This window comes from Cervus elaphus, chromosome 4, assembly GCF_910594005.1.
Source record: "Cervus elaphus chromosome 4, mCerEla1.1, whole genome shotgun sequence".
NCBI lineage: Eukaryota > Metazoa > Chordata > Mammalia > Artiodactyla > Cervidae > Cervus > Cervus elaphus.
Window position 1 is genome coordinate 49,146,105 of NC_057818.1, and position 6,572 is coordinate 49,152,676.

The window sequence follows — 6,572 nt, forward strand, 5'->3', positions numbered from 1 at the left end:
CCAAGTTTCTCCACTGTACAGTTACTATTTTTCTCTTTGGAGTAAATAAGGATGTGGGTAGACTTTGATACCATGTAAATCCCTATTACTTCTCAAACTCTGACCCATTTGTTTTAGCATCTATTGATGGAGTTTGCCTTACTGTTACTGTGCTGCTAAGTCAATTCAGTTGTGTCTGACTCTTTGCGACCCCATGGACTGTAGCCCGCCAGGTTCCTCTGTCCATGGGATTCTCCAGGCAACAACTCTGAAGTGGGTTGCCATGCCCTCCTCCAGGGGATCTTCCCAACCCAGTGATCGAACCTGCATCTCTTAAGTCTCCTGCATTGGCAGGTGGGTTCTTTACCACTAGTGCCACATGGGAAGCCCCAAATAAGTGCCAGTTACTCAGTTGTGTCCAATTCTTTGCGACCCCATGGACTGTAGCCCACCAGGCTCATCTGTCCTGGAATTCTCCAGGCAAGAATACTGGAGTGGGTAGAACACCAGCAGATGGTTTCTCTGCCACCATCGACTGAACCTTGACCCACCCACAGTGGTTGCAAGAGACACTAGTTCTTCCCTAAGACTAGAACACATTCCCTGGATGCATCCATTTCTGTGGGATGCACAGCCACAGAATATCATCTCGGGTGGTCAGTAGAAGACTTGATTGCTGGGTTGCTTTGGTCACTGACCCCCACATACCAAAAACCAGTCTTACATAATTGCATGTGTTCCTCTAACCATTATAGGGCTGGTCCTCTGATTTGAACCTTCAATGTCTTTGGGGGATTCTATGAGTCTGTAACTCTTGGCTCTCCCCACCCAAGCAAGTCTCATTCTCTGAGGGATCTGGGGATCACAGATGTCAAAGTTCACAGTTATAATACTCTGGGTCCTGCTATTTGTGTGTCCCCATGTTTGCAAACCCCATGTCTCTGGTGGTATTCTTTTCTCCTGGTGTCAGTTCATTTTCATTTATTAAGTGGTGTTACATTTACTAGTGAGAGCAATCATTCTGAGATAGGGAGAGTGAGGGAAGCCTGACTTTGAACTTGGACCTGAATTTGATACCCAGATGGGACATTTATCTGCTGAGTGACTTGTCGTAATACATTTACCTTGCCTGGCCTCTAGATTTCTTCATCTGAAAATAACTTAAGGGGACTACCTTGGTGGTCCAGTGACTAAGACCCCTTGCTCCCAATGCAGGGGGTCCGGGTTTGATCCCTGGTCAGGGAACTGCATCCCACATGCCGCAACTAAGAGTGCGAATGCCACATCTAAAGATCCTGTATGCCCCAGCGAAGACAGAAGATCCGTGTGCTTCAACTAACACCCAGTGCAGTCAAATAAATATACAATAAAAATTAAAAAAAAAATTTTTTTTAAGAAAAGAACTGAAGGATACCTCTCTTTGAAAGGTTCATTTAGTCATCCCTGCAGCCATTCAGTCATCCACTCATTCTACACAGATGGTGTTTCCTAGTCGCCTGTTATTTGCCAGTATTGTTGATACAGAGCCACGGGCTCCTGTCCTCCCAGGAACTTCAGTCTAGGGAGGACACTGGTTATTAAAGTTTGAGAAACAGAAAGAAGGCCAGTGTGCTGGAGTCTAGAACTCCTCAGAGGAATGGCTGGGAGTGAGGTTAGACTGGTCAATCGGGACCAGGGCCTTTGGTGTCTGTGAAGTCTTTAAGCATTTGGATTTTTCTGTAAGATACACAGGGAGTCATTGCAGAGTTTTAATCAAAGATATAACTGCTCAGATTTATGTTTCTAAAAGTTCAGGCCTCAGAAGAGGAGAGCTCCCTGGAGCACCTAAGAGTAGATGAGGGAGTTTGGGTGAGAGATGATGGTGACATATATTCAAGTAAAGAGGTTCTTCCAGCTACGATACATATACACAATGGAATATTACTCAGCCATTAAAAAGAATTCATTTGAATCAGTTCTAATGAGATGGGTAAAACTGGAGCCCATTATACAGAGTGAAGTAAGCCAGAAAGATAAACACCAATACAGTATACTAACACATATATATGGAATTTTAAAAGATGGTAACGATAACCCAATATGCAAAACAGAAAAAGAGACACAGACATACAGAACAGACTTTGGGAGAAGGTGAGGGTGGGATGTTCTGAGAGAATAGCATTGAAACAAGTATACTATCAAGGGTGAAACAGATCACCAGCCCAGGTTGGATGCATGAGACAAGTGCTCAGGGCTGGTGCACTGGGAAGACCCAGAGGGATGGGATGGGGAGGGAGGTGGGAGGGGGGATCGGGATGGGGAACACATGTAAATCCATGGCTGATTCATGTCAATGTATGGCAAAAACCACTACAATATTGTAAAGTAATTAGCCTCCAACTAATAAAAATAAATGGAAAAAAAAAGAGGTTCTTCCATAGGTTAGAAACAATATATGCCAAGAGATTAGCATCTCATCTGATGAACAGAAGTATCTCAAGTCTGAGAAAGGATGATGGTCATGGTTGAAAATGCGAGCTCTGAGGTCAGAGAGATCTTGGAATCTCAACCAACGCTCACTTAGTGACTGCGTGACCCGGGGCAAGTCAGTTAAGCTTTTAGTTTCCAATCAGTAAAATAAATTATAATATCCTCCCCCCATTGGGAGGTAGTGGGAATTAAATGTGTTAAATCATGTCAAGTACCAAGACACAATCCCTGGCATAACATAAGGACTCATTATTAAATCAATTTATCATCATTAAAATTTTTTTTTCTAACGTGTGAACTGTTGCATAAGAGAGGGAGCTCTATCTTAAGGCCCTATCACTAAAATGGTTAAAGGAGACACGGTTGTGGGCAGCCCAACAAAAATGTCTCAGGTCATTCTTTTTGGCACAGCCCCTTCCCCACATTACTCTTTTCTTAAACAATAATTTATACACCTTTTATTTTTGGCCACGGCACGTGGCTTGCTGGGAACTGGATCAGGGATCAGGGATTGAACCTGTGACCCACACAATGGAAACACGGAGTCCTAACTACCGAACTGCCAGGGAATTCTTCTTCCCCCTCCCCTCCATCAGCGTCATTCTTGATTGACCTAAGCCAGCCTGCACTTGTCCTGTTGCTGAGGACTAGCGCAAGCTTGACCAGGTGACTGGATCAGCCACGATCCTCTTGATCCCCTAGGGAGACCAAATGATCAGATGGGGCAAGGGATTTATTGAAGCAACAACTGTACAAGATGCGGGTGCATAGCTAAGGGAAACCAACAGAGGGCAGCACCCTCGGCCCAGCCAACAGCCCGAAGCTGCCACCGTTCCTCCAGAAGGGACCTGGGAGGGAGTGATTTCCAGTCCCCTGACATAGATTCTTGCAACATCACTGCTGCCAGCTCAGCTGGGAGCTAGTCAGGAGAGTCAATATCCACCTGCTCTTTTCCTCCCTCCAGTTTTCTGCTAACACCTCCCATGGCTGAACCCAGCTGGAAGGCAGAAGGCAAGGGAGTCCCAACGGATGTAATCCACACACCCCCACCTAGAGCGGAGCAGAGAGTGAATCTAGAGGGAAAAGAGAGGACGTGTTTGGGGACTTCCCTGGCAGTGCAGTGGTTAGGACTCTGCGTTTTCACTGCAGGAGGACAGAGTTTGATCTCTGGTCGAGAAACTAAGATCCCTTCATGCCGTAGAGTGGGCGAAAAAAAAAAGGAAGAAAGACAGGACACTTTTCACAGGGGTCAGATTCTGACCCATGCTGAGGGGAATTTGGCTTGAGAGGAGGTGACTGCTCTAAGAAAGATTTTATGATCTTTCTTGTGGTAGGCTGAAAAGTGACCCAGAGATATCCACAGCCCAACCCTGGGACCTATAAAAGTGACCTTACTTGGGGAAGGAAAAGCAAAGATTTTTTTAAGACGTGATGATTAAATTAAGTATTTTGAGATGAAATTATCTTGAATTATCAGGCTGAGATGGAAATGCTCAGGCAAGCATCATCATAAGAGAGATATAAAGGGAGAGCCCCTAGGAGAGATGGTTCAATTGCTCTGGGACCCCAGAAGTCATCAAGAAATGTACTCCCAAATAATTTTGTCCACTTACTCAATAAACATCTGCTCTGTGCCAGGCCCTGAACTGGGTGATGAGGAGACACCGTGATGACAAAGAGAGCCCAGGTCCTGCCCTCATGGAGTTCCCAGTCTGATTACTCTCAAGCTCTCCAGCACTTGATTTTCATTTATCTTCTTCATTTTGTTTTGTTTGTTTGTTTGTTTGGGGCTGTGTTGGGTCTTTGTCATGGTGCATTGGCTTCCCTATTTGCAGAGCATGGCTGGCATGTGGGATTTTAGTTCCCTAACCAGGGATCAAATCTACGTCCACTGCATTGGAAGGTGGAGTCTTAACCACTGGACCACTAGGGAAGTCTCAGCACTTGGTATTTTTAATCCTTCTGTTTAAAGTCATTCAGGTGGATGAATAATGGTGTCTTACTGTGATTTTGTTGTTGCTGTTTTTCAGTCGCTAAGTCATGTCCGACTCTTTGTGACCCCATGGACTGTAGCACCCCAGGCTCCCCTGTCCTCCACTATCTCCTGGAGTTTACTCAAACTCATGTCTATCGAGTTGGTAATGCCATCCAACAATCTTATCCTCTGGCGTCCCCTTCTCCTCCAGCCTTCAATCTTTCCCAGCATCTGGGTCTTTTCAAATGAGTCAGCTCTTTGCATCAGGTGGCCAAAGTATTGGAGCTTCAGCTTCAACATCAGTCCTTCCAATGAATAGTCAGGTTGATTCCCTTTAGGACTGACTGGTTTGATCTCCTTGCTGTCCAAGAGACTCTCAAGAGTCTTCTCCAACACCACAGTTCGAATGCACCAATTCTTCAATTTTAATTTACATTTCCCTAATGACTAACAATGATGAGCATGCTTTCCTATTGTTATCTGCAATCCATATATCTTTCTTGGTGAAGTGTCTTTGAATGTTTTTTTCTCAGTTTTATTGGGTTCTTTGGCTTATTACTGAGTTGCAAGTTTTCAAAAACATATTCTGGATAAAACATCTTTATTCAAAGATAGTTTTGCAAATATCTTCTCCCCCTCCATGGCTTGTCTTTTCATGTCTTCACCATGTCTATTTTTTATGTATAGTTTATATGTAGTCTTGAGATACAAATGACATATAGTAAATGGCACATATTTAAATTTACAACTTGATCACTTTTGATATATGAACTTATCTGTGAAACCACCACCACAATCAAGATAATAACCATATCACTAGCCTCTATAGTATTGTCCTGCTACTTTGTAACTCTTCCCTTCCTTGCTGATTTTTTAAAATAATTAATTGATTTTATTTTTGGTTGCACTGGGTCTTCATTGCTGTGTATGGGCTTTCTCTAGATGCTGCGAACAGGGCCACTCTGCACTGCGATGCGTGGGCTTCTCATTGTAGTAATTTCTCTTGTTGTGGAGCACAGGCTCTAGGCCCACAGGCTTCAGTAGTTGCGGCTTGTGGGTTCTAGGGTGCAGGCTCAGTAGTTGTGGCCCACGGGCTTAGTTGTTCTGCAGCATGTGGAATCTTCCCGGGCCAGGGATCAAACCCATGTTCCCCTGCATTGGCAGGTGGATTCTTATCCACTGTACCACCAAGGAAGGACTCGCACCCACCTTGCTTATTAACTCACTTCTAAATAAGTCAGAAAACTATCACGTACTGGGTGACTCATTTATATCATTAGGACTCAGGCCCCAGAAACCGCTCACGCTGGGCCAAGCCTTCCTCTGCAGGCTGAGGCAACACACATGGACATCATTAGGCAGAAAGACTGTTCATCTGGGGGCATTTTCACTCTTATTTTATTTTTTTATGTTTTTGTTGCTTCAGTGATACATTACCACGCATTTAGCCATTTGAAACAACACATGTTTATTATTTTACAGTTTCTGTAGATGGGAATTTTGAGTGGGCTCCACTGGGTCCTCTGCTTAGGGTCTGTCACCAAGCCAAAATCAAGGTGTTATCAGGGCTGCCTTCCTTCCTGGAGGCTCAGGGGAAGAATCCGTTTCTAAGCTCAAACACGTTGCTGGTGGAATTGTCCCCACAACTGTAGGACCGAGGTATTGCTTCCTCCCGAGGTGTCCAGAAGGAATCGGTCTTTACTCTTAGAGGCTGCCTACATTCCTTCTGGTGGTTTCTATGCGGGCCCCTTCCAGCAATCCTGGGTGGAATCCTTCTCACACTTTGAACTGCGCTGATTTCTCCTTCAGGATCAGTTCTCTGACCCCAGCCACAGAAAGTCCTCTGCTTTTATAGGGTTCATGGGATTAGACTGAGCCCACTCATACAAGCTGCCTGGTGGCTTAGACAGTAAAGAATCTGCCTGCAATATGGGAGACCCGGGTTCAGTCCCTAGGTTGGGAAAATTCCCTGGAGAAGGGAATGGCAACCCACTCCAGTATTCTCGCCTAGGAAATTCCATGGACGGAGGAGCCTGATGGGCTACAGTCCATGGGGTCACAAAGAGTCAGACACAACTGAGTGACTAACACTTTCACTCAGATAACCCAGGATTATCTCTCTACTTTATTGCCCGAAACATCAATTACA